Genomic DNA, 27,134 nt, shown 5'->3' on the forward strand with positions numbered 1-27,134 from the left:
GTTGTTAGACGTAGGGAGTGGGGGGGTGGGCAAAAAGGATAAAGGGGGTCAAAATGTACAAATTTCCAGTTATAAAGTAAAATAAATCCTGAGAATGTAATGTACAGCATGGAGACTATAGTTAATAACACTGTACTGCATATCTGAAGTTGCTGAGAGAATAGATCTTAAAAGCTTTCATCACAAGAAAAAATTTTTCTAAGTATGTATGGTGATGAATGTTAATTAGATTTATTATGGTGATCATTTTGCAATATATACAAATATCAAATCAAATTATGTTATATACCTGAAACTGATATAGTATGTCAATTATACCTCAATAAAAAATTTCCAATTTTAATAAAATTTCCAGTAAGTTGGACTACCTTGGGCAAGTTATTTAATCTCTTGGATCCTCAGTTTCCCCTCATTATTATCCTCAGTGAAAGGGTAACAACAATACCTACCTCACAGATTGATATGTGGAATAATGGAAATAATATTTCAGAAATCTGGTACCTAACAAATGGACAGATATTGTGGTTGCTGTTGAGGGAACAGAGACAGGTACTGATAGATGGGCCAGGAGATGGAAGAAGTACTTAGGGTGGTAAAAGGTTGGGTGAGAAAGTTGAAGGTCCAGAAAAAAAATTCATTCACTTAAGACTTGCCCACAACAATGTATTTGTGTTGTGGTGACTACAAAAGCTAAAATCACTGGTGGAGAGGATGTGTCCCTTAATCAACTAATTTCCTGCCCATCTTGCATCCTTGGGGTGCAGCCCCTACCTTTGGTCACAATATTATTTTTATCGCCATCTGGTGGTATCATAACAAAATTGCAAGGATAGCTATCAAAGTGAAACACCATCACCTGAGAGTAGATGACGAAAAAACTAACCCCAGAGGTGAGAACAGCTCTGAGTAGGCAACACCATTCAGTGACATTTTTATTAAACCCAAAGACACATTTAAAACTTTACTAGAATATGAAAATTTCAGAGAAATAGCTTAGTATTAAACTTTTTTTTTAATGTGTTATTGGAATATAAAAAGTCTCTCCAGAGAAACCTCCCACCACTAATGACTTGTGTTGAATTAAGTACTGTTATACTTGAGAAAGTTTTACCTTTCTTCCAATGCAAATCTATTTAAAGGTAAGCTAAGCTCAACTAAAATAAAAAAAAAATCCCAGTGTAGGCCTGCTGCTAATGCTTTATACATTCCATTTATAAAAGGACTGGTTGGTATGATGTTGTATATTGATAACTGGTAGGCCTGTTGTTATATGTTGATTATTTCTGTATCAGCCCAACTGGAAATTATGGGTTGTGAGGTTTTCAGTACATAATCATTTGTTTTTAGTATGAGCTATGTGATAAAAACTTATAAAAATTTGGGATTTTCATAATTTTGAAAGTGTTTTGTACTATGATTTTAAGAAGAATAAAGTCTAAAATAGTATGGAAAAAATTCAGTCCCATATTAGACCTCCATAGACCTGCACATGGTACTAGGATTGGCCTAGGGCTGCTTCTAGCTCAGGCTATTTGTATGGCTGTCTATTCTTCCTTCCTACAGGTCTAAGAGATCTGTCTGGTTTCCTCTAGGGAAATAAGAAAGGCATAACTCAGGTAATGGCAGAGAAAAGTTTTTAAAAGGGTTAAAAAAATCTTACATTCCTTTGGCAAGTGTCCTTGCTTGATAATTCCTGTTGGCTCTTCCTCTATGCCTGATAGAGTTCTCACAATCAATATGGCTAAAACTCGAGTTAATCTTTTCCTTACCAAACCTATCAATTCATCATTGATTACCAAACTGTGCTGATGGCACTATTTCCACCCAGTCCACCTGACGAGAAGCTTGAGTCACCTTTGACTAGTCCTTGTCCCTTATCTCTATATCAAATTGATCACCAAGTACTTCCCCAGGATATAACCAAATGGTTTCTTGGTTCCATTATCACTGTCATCGCCTGATTTAGACACAACTGTTTTTCACTTTGACTTTGGTAAGAGTTCACAATGGCTTCTCTCCTTCCTTCCTTACCTCTTCTTTCCCATTTATTATCCATGGAACAGAAAGGTTATTTTTACAAAACATAGATATAATCATTTACCCCTTGCCTAAAAACCAAAAGATAGTCATCCAAGATTTTTGTTGATAACTTTGGTCCATGCAAAATCTTTTCAATATTTAAGAAAGAATTGAGAATCATTACATTAATATTGCAACAAAGTTTATAGATAGGTGAAACTTAGTGAAGCAAGATCAGCACAATTTATTAGAACTTAGCCTAGGAAACTATCCTTTATTACATAGAGAGTTATATCAGAATCCTGTTAAGATCATGACTTCTTATAGAGATATATCAATCTCTATCTGTACCTCAAAATGGAGACTTAAAACATTAATAAGTTAAAAGCTAAGCAGACTATATTATTAAAAGTTGAGTCATTTTTCTATCCAAATTAATTACCAAAATTATGTTAAAAAGTGACAAAGATAATGAACTATCACTATTCTTAGTTAATTCCAACAGACTGTATATACTTTGAACAACAACAGAATAACACATATACTGTTTTAAAGTGTTTGGAAGCCTAAAAGAAAAATTTTAAATACAGTAATGTTTTTTCATAATTTTCTAATTATGGTAGCATGACATGTTATGCAATATAAACAATTAATAAACAATGTATTTTTTGCCTTCTTACCATTAAAAAATGTTGTTAGATATACCCGAAAGGTTGTATGTAAATATATGTAAATTACCAGATAATACAATAAACAACAGAAATCTGCCACCCACCCAAGAACAGGAACACTAGCTATAATTTCCATATATCTGTTTGTTCCTTTCCTATATAGCCCCCATTTCTCCTGCAAAGGTAACCCAATCTGAGACAGCTGTGGTACCAGGAGTGGTTGGAGAAAATGGGTGATAAGATGAGATTTTGAAGCTGGATCATACCCTACTTACTGGCAATGAGGTCCCCATCACTGAGGTAGGAGGAGTAAATACAGTACCTGGCCCAAGGTGGCGAGCCATGGTTAACCTTCTCACCAGAGGTGAATCGGGATGCTGTACTGGTGGGGTGTAGAACATCAGCTGGTGTGACATAACAGGCAGCTGAGAAGTATGTGGGGAAATGGTAACTTTAAGGGCAATGAGGCTGGATGGTTATTGCTACTGTTGATGCCCTAGAAAAAAATGATGAAATGCTGTAAGTGATGAACAAGTAATCTGAAAAGTTTGGTATGAAAACAGAAGGGCTTCCCTGGTAGCTGACGAAGGGCTCTCATAAAAGAAGCCAGGTGGACACAATTATTGTAATGACTGGCTAGATTGGAGGGACAGCCAAAGGAGACTACCCTACAAAGACTTACAGAGAAGGGTAATAGAACATGGCATTCTTAGACATGAAATAGATGGGCAGCTGACAAGGGTACTACTCAGTTTTTACTGTCAGAAAAAAAACAAAGATAAAGGAACAAAAGACTAAGGGTAGTAGCCCCAGTAAAAAGTCATAATCTTTTGCTTAATTTCTGTACGTGCACCAGTTTTCAAACTTAGAACCTAGAAAGTGAAGAGAAGACCAGGTCCCCAGGAGGAAGAACTAAGTATGCCGTGGCGAATATACGTGGTAATGACTAGCCCAGAGCTTCCCCACAGGGACCTATGGCCATTTACTCTGGTAACTGTATATTTGGGAAAGGGCAGTACCTAAATATTCCTAGGACTATTGGATAGGTGTCATCATGGCCTATTAGCGTGGAGAACAGTAAGGCCAGGTAATGAATGAAGCCCTAGCCAAAGTCAACTTACAGCGGGTCCCCTGGGTTCATGGACTCACCTGCTCCATAGTCATTTCTTTGGTCTCGGAATGTATAGTTAGAATTCCTATGCATGGCAATTACAATACTTCCCATATTGGATCTTTTGCCTGTGGGGAAGGCAAAGTGAAGGCCTCTGAAACTGCTTCTCTGGGAGTGGTAGTAGAGATTGATGTCACTTTTAAGGATCTAAAGCAGCTTGGGAAACTTTCTCTCGAAGGGCCAGGTGACAAACGTTTAAGGTTTTGTGGGCTTAATGGTCTCTGTTGTAACTATTGAAAGTTGCTCTTGCAGCAAAAAGTAGCCACAGGCAATATATAAACAAATGGGCATGGCCGTGTCTCCCCAGATATGGTTCGCTTCTGCTGGTGGCCTCGTGCTCTGTGCAGGGGACCACTTCAGTCTCCCTGGGGGTCTTGGCTAGCACAAGGAGTCTCAAGTTCCTTTTACTCTTGCCACAGTGGGCCATGCTATTGTCCAACCAGCCTCAGTAACCCTGTCCCTTCCAGCTGCCCCAGCTCCTGCTACTTCTACTCTCAGGTGATTTGGGGGGTAAAGATCTCTGAACATATCCCCTGTCTCTTGTGAAGCCAGTCATGTCTCAGTGTGCCTTCAAGAGGATTTAGCAGCAAGAGAGTCCCTCAGAGCATCTAGTTAGCCATAGTGATGGAAGTGATGACCTTTGTTTTAAAAATACAATAGACAAGGATTTATTAGGCCAAATGTGCGAGACCCTGTTCTTTTACTCTATACATGTTTACACACATGTAATCGAGCATGACTCTGATAAGAGATTTTTGAAGCTAACTGTGTGCTTTAGATAAATATTTTTTGGAAAATATCTTATCTTTTAAGTATGGAAAATTTGAAATGTCTACAAGAGGAGAGATCATGGTAGAATAAGACTTTATGTACTTTTTCATCCAACTTCAACAATTTTCAATTCATGGCCAGGCTAATTTCATCTATCCTCTCCTCCTTCCTCTTGATTATTCTGAAGCAAATCCAAGACAGCCTATAATTTATCCATAAATATTTGAATAAGTATCTCTAAACAATAAAGACTATTTTTCAAAAACATAACCACCTAGAGATTTGACAATGATTCCTTTATGTCATCAAATGTAGTAGGGATATTAACCCTTTGTGATATCAAATTTTTTTCCAACTTTGTCATTTGTCTTCATACTTTGCTTATAGTGTATTTTTGCCATTTAAAAGTTATTTTTGCTTTATATAGTCAAATACATCAATCTTTCCCCTACTGCTCTGGGTATTTGAGTTCTAGTTGAGAAAGTTTTCCCCATTCCCAGATTTTAAATTCACTCATGTTGTTTTCTTCTAGTTATTATACGGATTTACTTTTAAAAAAAAATTTACCATTTTAAAAAATTTATTTATTTTGGCTGTGTGGCACGGCTTGCTGGGATCTTAGTTCCCCGACTAGGGACTGAACCTGGGCCATGGCAGTGAAAGTGCCAAGTCCTAACCACTGGACTGTCAGGGAACTGTCTTTACTTTTCTACATTTAAGTCTCCTATCCATCTGAAATTTATCCCGGTGTTTGGTATGAGGAATGGATCCAATTTTACATTATTCCTTGTAATTCTCCAATTATTCCTAACCATTGACTAAAACATACATTGTCCCCTCACTGATTTAAGATGTCAAGTTTATCATACATTATAATCTCATATGCAATTGAGTCCATTTCTGCATTTTCTATTCCTTTCCATGTGTCTTTCCCTCTTTTCATATGCCAATACCACACAATTTTAATTATAGAGGCCTGGTAACATATTTTAATAACTGATTCAACCACAGCTCCCCTACAATTGATCCTTTTTAAAAGATTTTCCCCTGCTATTCTTGCTTGTTTTTTTACAAATGAACTTTAAAATCAGCTTAAAGCCCTCATACTTAATAGATATGTTTTTTACTAAAACAGAAGTATTTTGCTAGTTAACTTATATTTACTATCTTACTTGCCTATACATAAATCAATATTTCTCAATACACTGCAGTGATATTTATAAAAACCATGTATTACATAATATTGTATCCCTTATTTTGAACAGTTTCTAGTATTTGTCTTTGCACTAAGCTGGAGAAGATACTAACAGAAGCTGAAGGTAGCTCACTAATGGCCTCTATGCAAAATATCTGGTTGCCCCAGGTATAAGTAACTCTCATTTCTCTAACGCTTAAATAAATCCCTCCTTGTTGGAGATCATGTCCTTTCAGAGGGATAAGCACAGTGCTCGTTACTTAGTAGCTGCTTAGTAAGAGTTAGTTGGCTTTTGCATGGCAAATACACATTCTCATTATATTGTTTATATTTATAAAGAACTTACCAGAAGCAAAGTAGGGTGCTGAGCACTGTGCAAAGCATAAAGATGAGATGAGATTGAAGAGTTTACCTTCAGTAATTATCCCACAAGGCCCATAACCCAGAAGAGATGTGTAGACGAATGCTACGGAAAAAGAAAAGAAATTAGTTCCAGCTGGAGGACTGAGCAACAAGTTAGTATGCCAGAGTCTTGTTTGTTATGAGAATTAACCAACTAAGAACTCTTACCTATTGGGGGATCAGGGTAGAACTATCAGTTTGTCTAATTGGTTTGCATGAAGAGAAATTAATGCACGTTTCCATGTAAAGCAGTTAATTTTTTCCTTCCATGTTTACTTACTGTCCTGTAGGTATACCCCAGAGAAGTGCATATTTTTGGCTGGTGAGAAGGTAATGAGTTACTTGTAAGTCATTATTATAAAGAAGCTATTACTCCAGAATCATATTTAGGAAGGATTCCTCATCTGGATGCAAGGCACACCATTGCCTGATTAAGCCTTGGGAAGAGTCGGTGCACCCTGATGTAAGAGGGAGGGTGCGGCTCGGGTATGGCTTTAGACTGCAGTGTATTTCTGACTGCAAAACAAAATGAAATGAGCTGTGAAGGACCAAGCAAAGCAGAGAAATCGGCTCTCTAGGGCTGACCCGTGAGCCCAGCCATGAGCTCCCTTTTGCTTTGTCTTTGAACAACCCCATTGTTCCCTTAGCTGTGTGTCCAACAAAGGTTGTCCAGCTCTTGAACCTCTGGTGTGGAGGTGTGAGGTCTGGGACGTTTCATGCGGGAAGAAGTGGTCTCTGTGGACGTGCTCTAGTGAGGCACCCAGGTAGAAGCCTCTTCGGACATCCCACTGAGCCCCTAGAGGCTCTTACCGTGCCCCCTACCCACCCTGCTCTCAGCCTGCTGCTGATTCTGCATTTGCCATCCATTCACTTCAACTGGTGGGAAGGTGGGCCCTTCAGAAGAGATGCCGAAAGAAGGAAAACAGCTGTGAGGCAAATCCCTCAATGTTGGGCATGCCCTTGCCCCAGAAGATGAATTCCTCGTTGGTTGTCAGGCAAACAGGCAGAGACACATCTCATACTACACTCTTTCGAATAAAAATATTGTTTTATTTAAAATTTTATAAACCCAGCTGTGGTTAATTTTATGGGTCATCTTGACTGGGCCATGGGGTGCCTAGAACCCTGACTAACGTACCAGCCTTGTGATAGTATTGCTCATTTTGTTGAAATGTTCAGTATGACACAAATGGTACAGACACAAATGATAATCTGATTTGTTCTCTTACTACATCTTTGGGAGTGTTATAAGAGTCAGAGAGGATGACTTCGCCAAAGCAAAAAAAATCTGTGGTTGTAACTGGAAATAGATGATAAGGCACATGACTCACATGCTAATTTCTACTAAACCATATTGCATCCTGAGAAACACTCACTTTCATGTAAAACAGAATCTTTGGCTTTCTGTATCTTTGTGGAGATCTGTAAGAGTTTCTAGTTGTCATTTCGAGAATTTTTGAGGCCCGTGAGGTAGGTCTCATTACTAAAATCTCACTAGATTTCTCATTTGAGCTTTGTCGGTGATAGGTTACCATTCAGACAATATATATGCCATCAAAAGATACTATGGGGCGTCCCTGGTGGCGCAGTGGTTGAGAATCCACCTGCCAATGCAGGGAACACAGGTTCGAGCCCTGGTCCGAGAAGATCCCACATGCCGCGTAGCAACTAAGCCCCGGGCGCCACAACTACTGAAGCCCGCGCGCCTAGAGCTCGTGCTCCGCAAAAAGAGAAGCCACCGCAATGAGAAGCCCACGCACCGCAGTGAAGGGTGGCCCCACCCACCTCGCCGCAACGAGAGAAAGCCTGCGCACAGCAACGAAGACCCAACGCTGGCAAAAATAAATTAAAAAAAAAAATACTATGGCCAGAGTGACTTAATAAAAACTACAGCATCTCGTGGCCCAATGTTACTTAGTGTATTATCCAAAAAACCCCACAGCCTAGCATCCAAAGGTAATTAAAGAGCCATTCACATCTTTAATTGTGTTTTTCAAAGAACTTTTATCATCCAGTTATTGAATGGTTTTACTTTATGATCTAGTTCACAACCTTTAGAAACCTTCCTGAGAGTCTTTCTTCTTCTCCAGTTTTCTCAAACACCAAGAAATGAGGAGATTCTCATTCTTTTAACTTACCCCTCACCTTCTCACCAGCTCTCTTTTCTGTCTGTGTCTCAGGCCCCATGGCCCTGGTCTCCTCCCCACTTCCTCGTACATTTCTGGTCCTTTTTTTCTCCTGTTCATTTACCCCATTCTGACTCTTAGAACCTGGAACCTGGGCTGGCCAAGAAAGAAGACTATTTGTAAAGTAGGGGAGAAGAAGAAGTTGAGAGGACAAAAATGTAAGTCTTTTTCAAGATGAAATCTTAAAATGCTGATCTTTATTTTCTCATTGTCACACTTAGAGGTAGCACTTCACGTTAGCCAGGGATAAGAGCCATATTAGCTGTTGCTTCAAGATCCTGGGTATGTTTCTTTTTTTCTTTTTCTTCTTTAATTGAAGTATAGTTGACTTACAATGTTATATTAGTTTCAGGTGTACAACATAGTGATTCAATATTTTGATAGATTATACTCCATTTAAAGTTATTACAAAATAATGGCTACATTTCCCTGTTATACAATATATCCTTGTTGCTTATCTATTTTATACATAGTAGTTTGTTCCCCTACCACTATCTTACCCCTCCCCCTTCCTTCTCTCCACTGGTAACCACTAGTTTGTTCTCTATATTTGTGAGTTTGTTTCTGTTTTGTTATATTCACTCATTTGTTTTACTTTTTGGATTTCACATGCAAATAATAACATAAAGTATTTGTGTTTCTCTGTCTGACTTATTTCACTAAGTACAATAACCCTCCATGGTACATGTTGCTGCAAATGGCAGAATTTCATTCCTTTTTACGGCTGAGTAATAGTCCACTGTGTGTGTGTGTGTGTGTGTGTGTGTGTGTGTGTGTGTGTGTGTCCCCACATCCTCTTCATCCACTCATCTTTTGATGGACACTTAGGTTGCTTCTATATCTTGGCTATTATAAATAATGCTGCTCTGAACATTGAGGTGTGAGGTATGTTTCTTTTATCCATAGTTGCCTGCACAGTAGTCCTGGATTGCCCATCAGAAGAAAGTTGGCACATCTCTGAGACTTTGCCAAGCTCCATCCAAACTCTCTTGTGTGTTTGCTCATCCTTTTCAATGATCCAAGACACTTGGACCCCTCCTCCTATATACAGATGGTGTCAGGCATTGACAACCAGAAGCTGTGTGATAGAATGGAAAAAAAGCCTTTGTGCTGGTGCAGGGTTGGACCCCTGTTGTACATACTACTGGCTCATTTTATCTCCCAGGACAACCCTGTGGGATGGGCAGGGGCAAGTATGAATATTACTCTTCTCATTTAATAGCCCACCAGGCTTGGCATTTCTGTTAAATGCTGGTGAGTGCTTCAAAGCAGTAGGGAGAGTTGTTCAGAGAAACTGTAATTTTATTAACTCACATTAAGCATACTGGATAGTTTTTCCATTTCTATACTAACAAAATTCTATATTCAGATATAAAGTAAACATCTCTTTTTTTCCACTAGAAATCACACACTGCATCTTTTACAAAGAAAAATATTGAATTTATAAGCACAGTTATACTGTAATCATTTCCTGTTATTACTTTTCATTTTTATACTAACATAACTAGAATTTATGTAGTGCATTATTTTTCCGTAGTGCATGTATTCTGATAGATACAGAAAACGAAAAAGCACCCAAAAACATATTCTGAGAAGAGCCATAAGTATACATTTTTATCATCCTTATTAGCAAAACATTCTTTATTCTCTCTTCTCTCTCTTGCCTCATTAGAAATAATCCATAATATTTATATACATTACATAGATTTATAAATAGATTTATTTATAGAAATAAAGTAGATATGGACCTTAGTATACTAAAGAACAAGTCATTCATAGATTTCTGTGATTCTCCTAAATTTGCAGCCTGTTCAGATACATGACCTGACGTTTCCTTGGTCTGTGAGGTTTTGGGGGACCATTATGCAGATTAAGAACTCACCTCTTGGTCAACTGATTGCTCTGATTGACACAAATTATCTTTGGGCAACAATACATGTATATAGGGGGTGCTTAAAGGCATGACCTTTGACAGCCCAAGGAATATACCTGAGATGAAAAAGGAAGAGACCTGGCCATAACAGCTCAGATGTCCATACTATGAACATTGGCCAAACAAGGTTTCTAGAGACACCCCGTGTCTTATGAGATGGTGGCGGGGCGGGGGTAGGGGAAGGACAAACTAAATGGCAGGTCTGCGTCACACTGAGGAGGTGGGATTTAACACCCAGTTGCTTGGCATTGTTTTCTCCACTTAAAGTTTTAATTTAATAATCAGGTCTGAGTTTCTTTTTCAGACCAGGAAAAACAAATCAAGCTTGAAATCTGTGGAAGTGTTTGCTTTCCTCATGACAGAAGCCCAGCAACCTTCCTGTTCTACATATGTTTATGAAGAGCAGCCACCTCAGGGAGCTGAGTTTGTCTCTTTTTTTTTTTTTTGTGGTACGCGGGCCTCTCACTGTTGTGGCCTCTCCCGTTGCGGAGCACAGGCTCCAGACGCACAGGCTCAGCGGCCATGGCTCACGGGCCCAGCCACTCCGTGGCATGTGGGATCTTCCCGGACCCGTGTCCCCTGCATCGGCAGGCGGACTCTCAACCACTGCGCCACCAGGGAAGCCCTGTCTCCATTTTTTAAGAGACTGAATAAAGATAGATACGACAGAGAAAAGTCCAAGACTGATAATGATTTCTGAAAAGACAACTCAGATTGTGCTGTGTTTAAGACACCAGCAGGGTCACCCCTGCCAGTGTTCCAGTCATGGGTGTTGGCCTTCCCTGGACTCTTCTGATCTCATGGGCCTGTGTCCATCCTGAAGCCCCCCAGGACAGAAGCCCATGCTGCATGGCTGCTGCCTAATTGCTTGCTTTCTTGCATTGTTCCCTAAAGCTCACGCCAGTTTCCTTTCTTGAGGGGTCCATCCCCCTGCATCTCCCAGTCTTTGCACAGTGTTGATTCATGGCAAAGTGCTTCAGCATCTGGAATGCGGATCATATTTGAAAGTATTAAGCAACGTGCATGTCATTTTTCTCCCTCGTAAATTGTGTCCTCTGACAGCCATGGTAAGCTGCAGGGAAGGGATGGGTAATGCCTTCAGAAAAGATGTTTCTGACCAGAGCTGCTGATAGCACTTACAGTGCTTTTGTGAAAAGTAGAAAAAGGACCTTCTTGCTCTAGACGCAGCCCAGTGCCAGGGCTCCTGCTGGGTGAGCAGAGGACAGCCTGGATTTTGAATCCCACTCGTCGTCTCATTCTTGCACAGGCCACATTCTGTGTGACTGCCCATGGTGGCCCCTGATGGAACATAGGGCTAAACTCTGCTAAACTGGATAGAAGGAAAAAAATAGCTCATCCTTCTGGTCCTTAGGGGGTTGTGGGGAGGAGAAAGACAGAAGTAAAAGAAGCATCAACCATGAGTCCTGATCATTCCTTTTCAGAGAGAAATCCCAGAGCGTGAGGCATTTTGGATAAGTTCAGGGGAAAGCCCAAAGAAGGGGATATTTACCCCTGTTCCTATCTGGGACTCTAGGAGGATACCCCCTTGCAGCACGTACCTTGTACTCACTGTAAAGTGATGGCAAAGTGTGGCTGGGCAGAGAGGAAGACTGTGCTAGCATTGCTCTGCCTTTGTGCAGTGTTGCAGAGACCTGAATGGTCTGTATGGTCTGTCAGAGCACCTGGGGACTGAGAGTTTGGCTGGGAAACCTGCCAGAGGGTGTCACCACAGCAGGGACATGGTGACCTATACAGAGCGCCATCCAGGGTAGCCATCAAATGGAAGTCACAGCCAAACTTCAGGATGTCTTAATGCCAGGGAGATACTTGGGGTGTGTAGACAGCAAAGGAGTGGGTTATCCCCTGACTGAGCCAAGGCAGCCACTGTCCATTCCTGAGTTCTAGATCAACACCCAATGCCAGCCGGGTGCCCCGCAGCCAGTGGACAAGGGCTAAGAGACCAGGCAGCAGGCAGACAGTTCTGAGCCCTTGATGCCCAGCTCTGAGGTCCTCATTTCTCCTGCCACTCGGAGGTAACACACCCTCCTTCTGTTCTCCCGGACCTGGAGTAGGACATCTGAAAGAATAGCAGTTGCCTAATAAAGATTGATTTATCTAAAGAGTCTAAATATTTAAATGATTGGATGAGACAGTGTTGACTAGGCTGGAATTTCATGTCGTCCTCCTTATACAGTGGGACAGGGGCTTATAAGAGAGACTGAATCAGCTCTAGGAGATAAAAAAAACATTTTTTCCTTACTTGCGTTTGTGGAACTGGTCCCAACTTCACCCTTATTCCATATCCTCCCTCTAGCCATCATGTAGCACGAGTGGAAACTGGAAAAGCTGAGGGTTGGGGGACTTGGCCGAGAGCAAACATCTGGTTGGTGGTGAAGCTTGGACTTGAACCCAGTTCCTCTCATCCAAGTCTAGTCTCTGGAGGTTCCCTCAAAGGCCATGAACATGCTGACGCTGATCTGGGAAGAAATGTTTACCCAAGTGTCAAGTTCCTCAGAAGCTACCCTGAGGGTTTACATGCAAGTGAAATATTAAGGAATGGCTCCCAGGAGAAAGCAGGAAAGGAGCAGGGGAAGCAGGATGGGATGGGAGGGAAGCCAAGCAGGGCCATGGCTTCAGAGGCGAGCCCAGCCTCAGCCTGATCATATGTAAATTACCCCTCAGATGTTCACCTCTCAGGAAGGGATCTAGGCTTTCACACTCAAGCAGCAGTCAGGCATGCCCAGGCACTTCTGGTTTTCTGTACATGAGCCCAAAGAAACTCCAGAAGCCCAAGGGCAGTCCTCTGAAGAAGGCTGCTGATGGACGTGGTCAGAAGCCAAGCACAGAAGGGGTGGTGTTGGTAAAGAACGAATAAGAGGGGGCTGAGGAGATCTGGGATGACCATGGGAGTCCCTGACAGTGTTCTCTCTCTCTCTCTCTTTGTTGTTTAAGGCTACCAGCCATCCTTTCTTAGGAAGAATAGTCCTTTATTCCAAGGTTACATTCTTCCTGCTTTTTTGTTATTAGTGTTGCTCCTTTTAGGAAAACCTAGTGATTGTGGATAATAAGACACTGTATTATTGTTTAATGTCTTACTTGGGCAATAAAAGTTGGCCACTGTCTCTTGGTTTCCCAACTTTATTTTTGACATATTACTGGTCCATGAAACCCCAGAGTCTGGGAACCACTGCAATAGTGTATGTCACTTTTCTTTTTCAGTTGCTTTCCAAAGTACTTCCTAATCATCTCTGTGTGATTTAAAACAGGCAACTAAAACAATAAAGAGTTTGGAATCCAGCTCAGTAATAATTGTGTAAACACTGCTTTTCCTCCCAGGAGGGCCTCTGCAATCACCAGCAATATGCGCTTTCCCATGTAACTTGAAGGCAGGGGGGTGAGGGGAAAACTGACCCAGAAGGAGTGTCACAAAAGCTACCTTTGCCTCACCTCTCCATGAATCCTAGGCTGAACAGGTCTGGCTGAGGTCACAGGTGGGAGAGAATCCTGCAATCTCATCAAGAAATCCCTAGAAAATCCCCAGATGTGAGTGTGTGTGGGGGTAGCTCTGTGCTGTAGGAGACCCGGAGAAGGGTGAGGAAGGATCATCGTGATCAGAGTGAAGTTAAATGTGAAAATTAGGAGTCCGTCGGTCTGTGCCTGTTCCTGCTCAAAGAAATAAGTTTCATCACCTAATATTCTTCCCAGTGACAAATTCTAAGAGCTGAAAGGTTTTTTTTTTTTCTTTCCCTATACTTTACCAAGAATGACTGAGTTTTCCATTTGGATAAAGCTTCATGCGTTTCTCATCTGCCAGCTGAAAATTGCAAACAAGAAAATTCTGTTCTTTGGAGCAGTTCCTGGAGCAGAGGAACAGTTTCAGTTGATCAAAAGAATTTATAGTGTCTGATGCTTTTTACTTTGAACTTTAAGAATCAAAGATTTATTTTTGTAAAAGAGTTTGGCTGATTTTTCAGTTCGATTATATACTACTGACTCTTGAAAAATATGTGACATTCAATAAAGGTATTCTAATGGTCTTATTTTAATGAGTAATAATCAGTATTTCTATTTTGATTCCATATGATCTTATAAAAAACTTTATTTTAAAACTATGGTTTGGGATATAATTATATGTCTAAGATTGATTTAATGAATTATTATTATATTCAACTAATATTTATTTGTACCAAGTATGTGCTGGGCACAGTTCTAGGTGCTGGGATGCAGCAGTGAACAAAACCGTTAAAGCCGTAGTGTAGTCATTGCCAAAGAGTTAAGCTGGCATTTCCTGTGAAATTGCCTTTGAAATAAAAGTATTTTCATGGGGCCAATCCAATGCTACATAATGCAGGAATTGAAAGTTACCAACAAATATAGGATTGCTATTATTTTGTCCTTAGAGTAAAAAAGAAAGTTCCTCCCAAGGCAGAAAAGATCACGTTTTAATACAGGTGAAATCTTCTCTCAAAATAAGTAATGCATTTAAATAGAAAATAATTTTTGAAGTTCAGAAATTCCCACGTCTTTAAGATTTAAATAGCTTCGGAGTCAGGAAAAAACCTGGATTTCATCAGCCAGATGACGACAGGGAAATCATGTCGAGAAAAGCCCTGATTTCCTTCCAGGAGACCAAGGTGACTTGTGGATTATCTAGATAATTGTCTTAATTCTCAACCTTGAAAGATGACCTGAGAGATAAGCTAGATCACGTGAAACTTCTTTAGTGTCATTTAGTTCTCTGGATTTGTTAACAATGTAAGGAGATTTACCGTTAACTGCATCAAATCACCAAACCAGGGGTTGTGAATCTGTTGAAGTATGTCGTGCTGAAATCTACAAAATCCCCAAAGAATTCCTTGTCAAGGATTCTGGGTGGACAAGTGATCAAGAGAGAACAGGCAGGCTCCTTTCAATGAACGACACTCTGGAATATGATCTATAGCTTGCTACATCACACTGATGATGCCTCTTTTTCCTCTCTCTATATCTTTTAATCTGTTGTATTATTTTGCCACATGATGCCAGTAAAGGGTCTTTCCATTAAATTTTGGAGAGGGCCAAATTCAGTTTATAGAGGCCTTTCTAAATAAATATGGAGTTTTATAAGAATAATAATGCTTCTCTAACCTAAAGGGATCTGCTCATGAGTGATTAAAAAAAAAGCCTCACAGTTATTTGTTAAATTCCTTCTTGGGTCCTAAAATTTAATTTAACAATAGTATTCGCTGTACATTTTCCATATACCAGACATTTCCCCAAGTACTTTACATGCATTATCTCATTTAATCTCCATAAAATCCTATAACGTAGGTACTCCTGGTTTACAGAATTAATGGAGGATTCGGAGAGGTTAAACAAATCGCCCAAAGTCACCTAGATAGTAAGGAGAAGAGTCAGGACTGGAACACGTCCACTTGATGCCACACTGATGCTACCAGAAAATGATGTCAAATTCCAGGATCATAAGCCAATTCCTGGTAACTTGGAGAAAGTGATGGGAATCTCTTCTCCTAGAGTCCTTTCGTTTCCCCCTTCCATCCCACCCATGTAGCATTACGATGCTATTGTGCCTACAGTGTGAATTTCTCAGCTGAGTAAACACTCACCTAGCCAGCTGGATCCCACACCTAGCAGCTTCCTCATACGAATAAACACTCGCTATTTATAACATTAATTACCCTGTGCAGTACAATTCTTTGAGGAAAATGTATGATGTGTGCTCAAAAAAGCGTTTTTTCCCCACACAATCTTGTTAATCAAAAGAGTTGGCAAGAGATCAGAAGAACATCATAAGCCTTGCACAGAACGTAAGAAAAATAAAAATACAACAGAATTTAAAGAGGGTGTGTTCATTTCAGAGATTGTTTTTGCTTCTTAATGATCATTCTTCCTTCAAGATCAAGAGGCTGTGTGTCTGATGAGGATAGTCCTAATCTGTCTCCAAAGGTTACTCTTTAGTCCAACTTTCCAAGTGACCCTATAATTAGAAAATAACATTGTGAAACAAGAAAGAAGCACACCTATCATTTTAAAGTTTTGCATACCTGTGTGTTTAGAAAGGTTTTTTTTTTTCTTTTAAGAGTGGAGATTCAGAAGTAAACTTAGAATTTCTGAGGCAAGACGTTTTTAGAATTTAAATATTTTTGAGAGAAAATTGAGTTCAGTATTAAGGCAGGTGCATAAAAGAGAAAGCAAAATTGAATCCTTGTTTTTCAACTCACTCAAGATTCAAAATACCTAAATATTTATAAACTACAGCTGATATTTCTATAGGCAGTCATCTTCAAATTTTAAAAATATGTAGATTTAGAGAATAATATATTATTCAATAATATATTATTCAATATAATTATTCAATAATAACTTTGAATAATATATTATTCAAAAATTCAATAATATATTGAATAACATATTAGTCAATAATAACAATAAGTAGACAAGGTAAGCACTTGTCTACTTCAAATACATTCAAATTTTCCAGCAAAGATACTTGTATCTAAAATTTAAACCAGTAAATGTATACTGCTTTAAAAAAATAATCCCTGGGCTAATGACTAGTGCTCACAAGTGTGAGCACAAAGTGGCTGCCAACTACCTGTGACCTCCACTATATCACTTAACTCCTCAGAGCTTCATGTGTGTCATTTCTAAAGTGATGAGCTAGATCTAGTGGGTCACAATCCACTATTAGGCTGAGAAATCAAGTTATGTGTCAAAGTAGTGATAAAAAAAACATTAAAATCAAAGAGTAGAAAGTATCTGCATCATGTATAGGAGGAAAAAGTATTATTTTATGTAACTTTCGTTTCAGATACACACACACGTGTGGTGTACTGGGTTAGGATGTAAAATTTATTTTATTCTGTATGTCACCGTCAAAAAAGTTCGAGAAATGCTGAGGGAGATAACTTCCAGGGCGCCCTCTAGTTCTGACATTCTTGACATTCTTTAGGCTTGTTGTGCAAGTGATAGGGTGGCAGAGATTGCAAACAAATTGTCAACCCTAATTAATGCTCCCTTCCATATCACAAAGTCGTGGCTGTGCACCCAGGGACTATAATTCCTAGCTCCTGTTCCAACCAGGTGAGACCGCACGACTTGTTCTTGCCAGTGAAGTGTAAACAGAATGATACATCACTTCCAGGTTGAAGGCGAAGGAGTTTTCTCACGCTTTTCTTCCCTGTCTGCTCTGGCTCAACACAAACTATCAACCTTGGGAACGCTGTGTTGAATGAAGATGGTGGAGCCAGAAGATGGAAGGAGCCTGGTGCTTCAAACACTGCTTGGAGAACAGCCCTTACCTTTCAGGGACACCTGTTTCAGCCTTCACATGAGCAAGGAATAAAATTCTATTGATTTGAGGGCTGTTATACATGTTGAGTGTCTGCTTGTCAGGAGAATGTAACTCTCACTAATACAGAGACATCCAGCGGCTGGAAGTACTGAATTACTGGTGTATCTTCCTTATGCTGCATGTCAAAGGCCTAATAGAATATGTGTTCAGTCATTTTGTGTTTTCATAACCCTTTTGACCAAAACTTTCTGGACACAGATTTGTTTCCTCTGTCTAGCCATCAGAAAGTTAGAGGATAGACAGAATAGCCTTCTTCTGCTGAGACAGCCTCTTAATAGCAATTAGAAAAATAATTAGGAAAATAAAAGATAATATATTCCATCATCTAAAGAAAAGCATAGTAGGTTTAGTTGAAAACATTTCATTTGTCTTTTTTTAAAGTGTTTTCTGTTTCTTTGATCCTTCATAGTTTACAAAGCACTTGTATGTATAAGATACATCACTTGATTCTGTCAACGATGCTGGTGGTAGGAAGGCAAGAATGAATTGCCCCATTTTACAGATGAGAAAATAAAGACTTTGTGAAATTAAGTAATTTAAGGTTTGTACCAAGAGTAGCAGAGCCAGCACCTCAATGCCACAACTTTAAAGTCCAAATCCTTTTCTTCTCTGAGGTCATAAAGGGCTGGGTCTTGTTTGTTTCCAGTGCCAGCCTGGAACGTTATAAAGATCTCATACTGCTTCCCCTGGTTTGGTCTCAAATACCTCCTGTCTTTGCAGTAGGAAGAAGCCTCTTTTTTTTTTTTTACATCCAACAAGGGGCATTGACAGCAGCCCTGAGAGCTGAGTCAATTAAAGTCGTGTTAGAAAGCAAAAAGTGGAGTGGTGCACATTTTGCTGATGAAAAAGAGTAGTTTTTGGATTTAATGACATTTAAACAATTTTGCACGGTTTTCCAGGGAATTCAAAACTCCTTTGGAATTACAAAATTTGTTTTAAGCCGCATAATGACAATATACACAGCATTGTTAAGCATTAAATGAAATTTTAAAATCCACAACTATTTTTGCATGTTTAAATATAGGATGGTGTAAAACAGAACAAAATGCGCCCGGATTTTCTGGGGAAAAAAAGTTCTTATCAATGAAGCGCCAAGTCGTAAGCAGACGAATGGGCTCTGTTTTACTTGCTTTCTGTAGCCTTGTTTACACTTACTGAGGTAGCTGTTGAGGAAAAACAGAAGACCTTTTGATTTTACCAGTTGAAAGAACTTTTCCAGAAATCCCCAAAATATTAAATACTCAGCCCCACATAACTATTTCAGAAATGGTATTTTTGTAACTATGTATAAATAAAACCATTTCCAAAGCAGAGGTCTCTGTAGGAAATTTCAGACCAGTGTTTCCATTATTAAATATGTCTATGAGCTGAAAAGTTTCCTAGATCCAAACCTGGCCTGTCTAGTTATTTTTGGACACAGTGGAGTCTCAAGCTTGCAGGGAAACGTCTGCAGTGTTCTGCTGTATCACAGGGTGACCGTAGCACAACCCAGAGACCATCTTCTGAGGAGTGGGGAGCAGCACAACCCGGCTTCCACGTGGGGCACATCTTGTTGGGGAAGAACCAAAAGAGTCAGTGGATCCATTCTTGAGAGTGTGATCCGAAGTTCACCTGAAAATTTAACAGCTAGAACTGGGGGTAACTCAGCCCACTGCCACAGGAGAGTCTGAGGCGTCTGAAAATGGTGGCTGGGAGCTTGGCGCTTACTGCAAATGTTTTATAACTGGGACATCTCTCAAACTGGTTCATAAGGAAACGTGCCTTTCATTGTAGAGCAATCTAGTTTGGTGATCAGCGCAATACATGTAAAAGCCAAATGTTCTGCTCTGTTTTTAGATGAGCTCAACTGATAAAGCATTCTAAAAATCAGTTATTTTGTGTGTGTGTGTCTGCGTGTGTGCATGTCTGTGCACGTTAATAGTTTCTTCCAAAGATCAGGGTGGGAGAGGCACATTCTTTGATTTAATGCCTTGATGTCTACAACGTTTCCATTTTGGAGACTGAGTTCGCGTGGGCTGGGCATCCTCTAAGAGACTCCTTCTTGAATTCCAAATTAAAAGAAATTACCAATCCAATAAACATATGTTAATTACCTTCACATTCAATAATTAAGGAGGTGGAAAATACCACTACTCTGAAACCATCCTATAAGTGCCGATAAAGCGTCCTGGTCATAGCACATGCAAAATACAGCTCCCAGCATGGTGCACAGTTTAATGAACACCTCGGCTGGAGCTGACTACATCAGGAAAGGCTCACATCAGACAGCAGTGTTTACCAGAGTACATTACATGTTCATTGCAATGATTAGAGGAAAATGGTTTTCTAGACATGCATTTGCTACAGGAAGAAATAAAAGCCAACATTAGCTTCTCCCTCTGTACCAGCCTTTATATTTTCCTATTAACGTGAGCAGGGAAAAAAAAAGTCTTATCAGTAATTTTGAGGGGAGAAGGAAAGACATATTCTATTCAGCAAGGATTCTGAACTTAAGAGAACCATGATGGATGTAGTATGCAGACGGGTTGATTGTTCACTAAAATCAATTGTGGAATGCGTCCCAGGCCAAAGGCAACATGAGAGGGGCTAAAGATATCTAAACATAAATTTCTAAATTCCTGCCCTTCAAGAATTTACAATTTAGAAAATGAAACAGAAGAGACCACGAACATCTCTAAAATCAGGCCTAATGTGAGATGCTTTGTGTTATAGGAGCAAAAAAAGAGGGAGGAATAATTCTGGGGATGGGGGAGATTTTAAGACGGTTGTAGCAGCTGAGCTGGGCTTGGAAGGATGAGTGGGATTTCAGCTGGAGAATTACAGGGAGGGCAGAAAGACGTTCTGTCTACAGAGGAAGAAAGGAACAAAAGCACTGTAGGGGAGGAGGTGGGGTGTTCTGGGGACCAGTGGGTAACATCATGAATGGAATCTGTGCCTGGGGAGGTGCAGTGGGAGACAGGCGTGGCAGGGAACAGGAACAATGATAAAATTCTTTTAAAAGTACTTTATAGAGTCAGGGTGTTGCCACTGCCTCCAGGGAAATTACATTCTGCACCTTACACACCAGCCGAATTGAGGACATAATTGGTTGTTTTAAGTCCAATTATATTTAACTCAGTTGAAGGTAAGGATTATGGATTTTGATATTACTTATGATGGGGTGTGCATAATAAGGCCTTTGATAGAGGCTAAAACAATGATGTAAAGCACAGTGTTCTGCCCCTCGGCTAGGCAACAAGAAAGAGATGACAAAAAATGAGAAATGAGCCAATTAAATTACGCAAAAACATCATGCTTGCAAAGAAACAGAAAAAATAAAATCAGTCTTTGGGGTTGTACTTCAAAGTCTAATTTTCCTTCCCCTTTAACTTCCTCTTACTTCATTAGGATTTTTTTTTCTAAACCATTTAGTAATTGGATTATGCTCAGAAAAAAAAAAAAAAGGGAAAAATGAATCCAATGACTAATCTTAGGAAGGAATTGGAGTGACAGATTTGATTCAGTATTTGTTATTTCTAATATCAGTTTCTTTGCTGGGGGAGGGCAATTCTCGTGTCCCTCCCTCTCAGAAGATAATTCTAAAGATTACACTCTGTTCCTGATAAATAAAGATAACAAACACAGATCTAAGCATATGCAGCCCCAGTGAAAGAAGAGAGGGGTAAATTATCTGATATTCTTAAGAGGTGCAAACAAATGTCTTAGAAGATTCAGTTTCAAGTGATACTTTTTTTTTAAAGCCAGGGTATCTTAACAAAGGAAGCAACCCCAGACTCATTGATTCAAACCAGTACACAAGAGTCAATCCTGTAAAAATTAGTTTCCCAATTTTTCTTATGTGATACCTCATTGAATACTACGTTGAAGGTGGTGGATACATGTTTGTTAAATAAATGAACGGATTTCACTTAAAGAAATGGCATATAATTTGGATAAGTTATCTAAAGTTTAATTGGGTTTGACTTATGACCTAAAAATTGGAGCTCTTAGAGAGATCTTAGAAGGGAAAGAAGTACCAAATGAAAAGAAAAGGGTGGTGGCGGTATTTTACCTGTCTTTTTCAGTCACTCTTATTTTACAAAATAGCCTTATTATTTATTTTCGTCATTATTTAAGTATGCATGCTCAATGCAGCCCTTCAATAAAGTTCATTCCATTCTAGAAGCATTTCACTCACCCTGCATTGCAAGAGCATCTTTTTCCACTTTGCAGGAGGCTTCTTAATGACACACCACCACCCATATAATGGAAATTTCGGTCCTTCGCTGGCACTCAATAAATTCACTGATGATTAATTTTGGCCCAGAGAGAGCTAATTTTTCATTGAAACAAAATTTCAAATCAATATATTAAATTTCTTTCTTAAGAACCACATGGATTAAAAATTAAAGGGCAAATTAATGATCTTTTTTGACCCACCTCCTAGAGTAACAGAAATAAAAACAAAAATAAACAAATGGAACTTAATTAAACTTAAAAGCTTTTGCACAGCAAAGGAAACCATAAATGAGACAAAAAGACAACCCTGAGAAAATATTTGCAAATGAAACAACAGACAAAGGATTAATCTCCAAAATATACAAACAGTTCATGGAGCTCAATATCAAAAAAACAAACAATCCAATTTAAAAATGTGTAGAAGACCTAAATAGACATTTCAGCAAGGAAGACATACAGATGGCCAGGAGGCACATGAAAAGATGCTCAACATCACTAATTATTAGAGAAATGCAAATCAAAACTATAATCCCACTACTGGACATATACCTTGAGAAAACCATAATTCAAAAGGAGACATGCACCACAATGTTCATTTCAGCACTATTTACAATAGCCAGGACATGGAACCAACCTAAATGTCCATCGACAGATGAATGGATAAATAAGATGTGGCACATATAGACAATGGAATATTACTCAGCCATAAAAAGAAATGAAATTGAGTTATTTGTAGTGAGGTGGATGGACCTAGAGTCTGTCATACAGAGTGAAGTAAGTCAGAAAGAGAAAAACAAATACCATATGCTAACGCATATATATGGAATCTAAAAAAAAAAAAGAGGTAGACGTAGAGAATGGACTTGATGACATGGGGTGGGAGGGCGAAGTTGGGGCGAAGTGAGAGTAGCATCAACATATATACACTACCAAATGTAAAATAGTTGGCTGGTGGGAAGCAGCCGCATAGCACAGGGAGATCGGCTCATAGCACAGGGAGATCGGCTCGGTGCTTTGCTATGACCTAGAGGGGTGGGATAGGGAGGGTGGGAGGGAGGCTCAAGAGGGAGGGGATATGGGGACATGTGTATGCATATGGCTGATTTGTTTTGTTGTGCAACAGAAACTAACATGGTATTGTGACACAGTTATACTCCAATAAAGATCTATTTAAAAAAAAAAAGTCCACTCCTTGCTGGCATGTATCAATCCCCACGATCCTTAAATATTGAGGCATGCGATTAAACCAATTGAGTTTATTGTGATGAAAATTAATAGCCTCTCAACCACAAGCATTTAAAATTTTCTGAGTGGTTTAAAATGATGTACATTTTTAAAAATTCTCATAATAAATATGTTCAGAGACCGTCACCTCATCTGGTCTCTGCCATCCCTCATGGTTGAAGGAGGCAGGTGACGGTGTCTTTGGAACTTTAGAATAGCGGAGAGCATGTGAATGGCAGTGGCACAGCCCCAGCAGGCAGCATGCTTGTGAAGGTCTCTCTGTCTGAACCATCTGTCTAAGTGGTTTCCTACAGTCCACAAAATGCATACATGCGTGGTATCTACATCAGATAATTTTATATCTTGTGGCTTACATGAGGTCTGGAAATGGTGGGCAATCTGGAAAAGCAAGAAACCGTTCAAATGCTGGAAGAAAGATGGCAAAGGCAGAGCTACTGCAGAGTCTGTTGGTTTTAGAAATGAGGGTGAGTGTCTTTACAGGGTGCGGTTGTAGGAGTGTCTGCTTAAAGGCTGGAGCCTCAGGAAATCCAAGTCACATTTCTTTCTCCTGCTCTTTTTAATCCCTTCCTGACCCTTCCTAGACAAACGTCTGTGATGTGAACATTTTCCCGTGACCATTATTTCACCCACATTTTGAGTGCTCTCCACTAAGAATTAGCTTCCCTCTCTGCTAGGGAACGATGGAAGCCAATGAACTGTGGTCATATCCTTGTAAAGCTCTGAAAAGATGCTGATGCCTGATGTGCAAAGAACTCTCATGTATAACATGTTCTTTTCTTCCTCTAGCAATCGTATGAAACAATTAGGGTAGGAATTCTTTTTCCTTGGTAATTGCTTTGTCAGTAAATGTTGGAGCTGAGACCCAAACCCAGGTCTTCTGATTACAAGCTCATTGTTATAATAACAGGGACCTCTGCTGCTCATGCCTCCCTCCACCCTAGTGCCTACTATCATGTCAGGCACATCAGTAAACTTGTTCATTTATTTCAAGTTAGTTCTTTAAAGGAAATTATCTTGTTTCTTCTCTTGAATAATAGTAAGAGGTCTTGAGGACAGGTACTATTTTATTTAGATTCCCAGAAAGAACAAGAAGGTCCACTCAAGAGGCTTAAGGATAGATTTTAACAAAATTCTCTTTACAAAGATGTGGGCAGGGTAAAAAAACTCCAACAGGAGATGGTGAGGCACCCAGGAATTAGCAGGAATCCACATCCTCCCTAAGCCTGAAGGGGAAAGGGCGTGCTATTACTGGAACAGAGTGCAAACCGAGTCCTTGAGAAGGAACCATCTAAGAGAAGCTGAGGACATAAAGGAAGGAGCCTGGAGGAACCTAGGGGAATGCAACCACTGCCTACACCCTTGGGCTGGCAGAGGCTTGGGAGTGTGGGGCAGGAAATAAATACTCCAGCATCTGTCTCCTCCTGCCCATTGACCTATTATTGCCTCTAATTGGATGAATCTACCAAGACCAGGGGCCGAGTGAAACTGTCCAAGAAGTCAACCTCCTGGGACTCAGAACGAGGAAGAGATAGTAGACAGTAGATCTGGAGAGGCAAACAAAGAGTCCTAGCACAGGAAGATAAATAAATACTTGGCGACTGGAATGTTTTCTTTATTCCCTTCACTTTTATACCATAATTTACCATAGACCTCCTTCCTCCTTCTTTTCCTCACAATCAAGATGCCCGTTACTTACTTTTGTGTTTTTCTGTAGGAAACACAACTCCGCACAAGGTATATATGTACATGTACACGTGCGTGCACGCACACACAATTAAAAGGCATAAAGCATAGTTTTCTCTTTTGCTCAGTAGAGCCAATTTAATGAATGAGTAGGGTCTGTGGAATGGCCTTGTGAAACAGCTTTATTTTCTTACACCACAATATTCTAAAACTGCTCTACTTGCTCTCCTTTTTCCATCACTCAAAGATACCTAAGGCAGACACCGTCATTTTTTCCAGTCACTTCCACATGTTAATAAACAGTGCTATTCTCAGGTATTAAAAAGCCCAGCTTCATCTAGGTCAAAATCTCCCATGTCTCATGCAATCTAAAGCTTTGCCTCTGCTGCCAATACCTTCACCTGATCCATGGTTGAATCCCTGCAGAGGAATGGAAGACACAGGGGTCTTCTTTTCTCTTTTCGGTCTGAGTTACCTGGCTCTGTGTGGCAGAGGTCTAAGTGATGGTTTTCTGTCTTGGGGTTCTTTGGTGACCTTCCTCTCTCAGAGCCTTCCACTATACCCTTCCTGGTTGCCCATGGCTTACCCTCCAGAACCACCGTATCTTACATGGAGGGGCGCAGTGCCGTGACTCACAGTTTCTGCTTCTGGCAGTACACTTCTCACAGGTTCGGGGATGAGGTCATCCCAGGACAGACCATCCTGGGCTACCTGCTGTGATGGCCACTCTTCTCCATGTGAAGCACCAGGAATATTTGCCTTGACACACTCTGGAAGTGTAGACCACTTCTACTGTAGCCCTCTGTGCTCAGAGTCCTCACTGCAGACTGAAATTTAAGTGAAAAGGGAGTGTGGGTCTATGCCCTTCAAACCTCATGGACCCACATCAAGCCCCCTGAGAAGTATTCTTAAATCCCCTTCTCCTTTGAAGGTGGCTGTGCAAAGCACAGCCCTCTGACAAATCTCTCCTAAAATACTTCTTTACTAACCTTCTCCTCATTCTTACCTTTGAGACTGAGGCAGAAGAGCCTAGAAGTCATACACACATGGTTTGGAACCTTCATGAGGATATGTGAGCACTTAACAGCTATTGCTCTCAGCCCCAATTTATACACTAGAAAAGCTGAATTTAGATTCCTGTTACAATCTTAGTATTGTGCAAATAGGAGAAAGTAAATTCCATAATTTTGCCCCTACAGGGACATTATCATCTTAAGTATTCTATTCCTACTCTTTTTCCTACTCCAGGCCTATTTTATGTAGTTGTAAACTCAGTATTGTGACCTTTTCCCTAGGTTTTATTACCTTTTTGGTTACAAGCACTTTTCATGTACCTATATGGCTCATCTAATAATTTAACAATCCTTAATTGAGCACCAATCATGTAAAGACACTGTGCAGCCACCAAGAATATGGTAGGGGAGAAAACGGACATTATAGGTTGGTTACATTCTATAAGGACAGCTAGGCATTAAAGAGAGAATCACAAAAAAGTATGACAAGTTGTATGATCATTTAACATGTATAACTAATATTTTATCAAGTGGATAGGCCATATTTTACTTAATTATTTCCCTATTGTTTCATTTTCTGAGCAATGTCATAATAATGTAAATAGTATTTTCCATATTCTGAATCATTGTATTAGGCTAAATTCCAACAAAGATTAGACACAGTGTATTTTTTACTTAGCCTGAATTGAAATGCTTGTGTTTTGAGGCTCCTCAAGCAATTTGACAACATCCATATAAAGCACTTAGAACAACGTTGGACGTATGGTAATCACCCAATACACACTAGATACTATTACTATCATTACTACCCTTTGAGATAATTCGAATTATCTTGAGACGTTGTGACTCTTTTTATGAAGAAAATGTATCTCATGGTTCCCTTAAATATAGCATAGGATATATATGCACATATCCCATGAACACAAAGCAAAAATTGCAGGAAATACAAGTGAAATCAGACATTTCATTTAAATCTCTTTGGTATCCTTAGACTTCTAGGCTACTGCTTTCCCCCCTGACTACTCTAATTTCTCTTTGCTCCAGAGCTAAGCTGATGGCATTCTAGAGTTAAAGATAAGGGTCAGAAAATTAAGTTCCTCAGTTCATGACCCCATCATCATCTGAATTTCTACCAGTTCCTTATGAAGTTTATGAGAGAATATTTGTAAAGCACAAGATATAAAAACATGCCTGCCACTGGAACAATATCCATATTTTTGCACTTAACTCATTCATGCTTGCATCATTTATTATTGAGTGTATACTCTGCATA

The sequence above is a fragment of the Monodon monoceros genome, unplaced genomic scaffold (genome assembly GCF_005190385.1).
Source record: "Monodon monoceros isolate NGI ecotype Baffin Bay Population unplaced genomic scaffold, NGI_Narwhal_1 Super_Scaffold_16, whole genome shotgun sequence".
NCBI lineage: Eukaryota > Metazoa > Chordata > Mammalia > Artiodactyla > Monodontidae > Monodon > Monodon monoceros.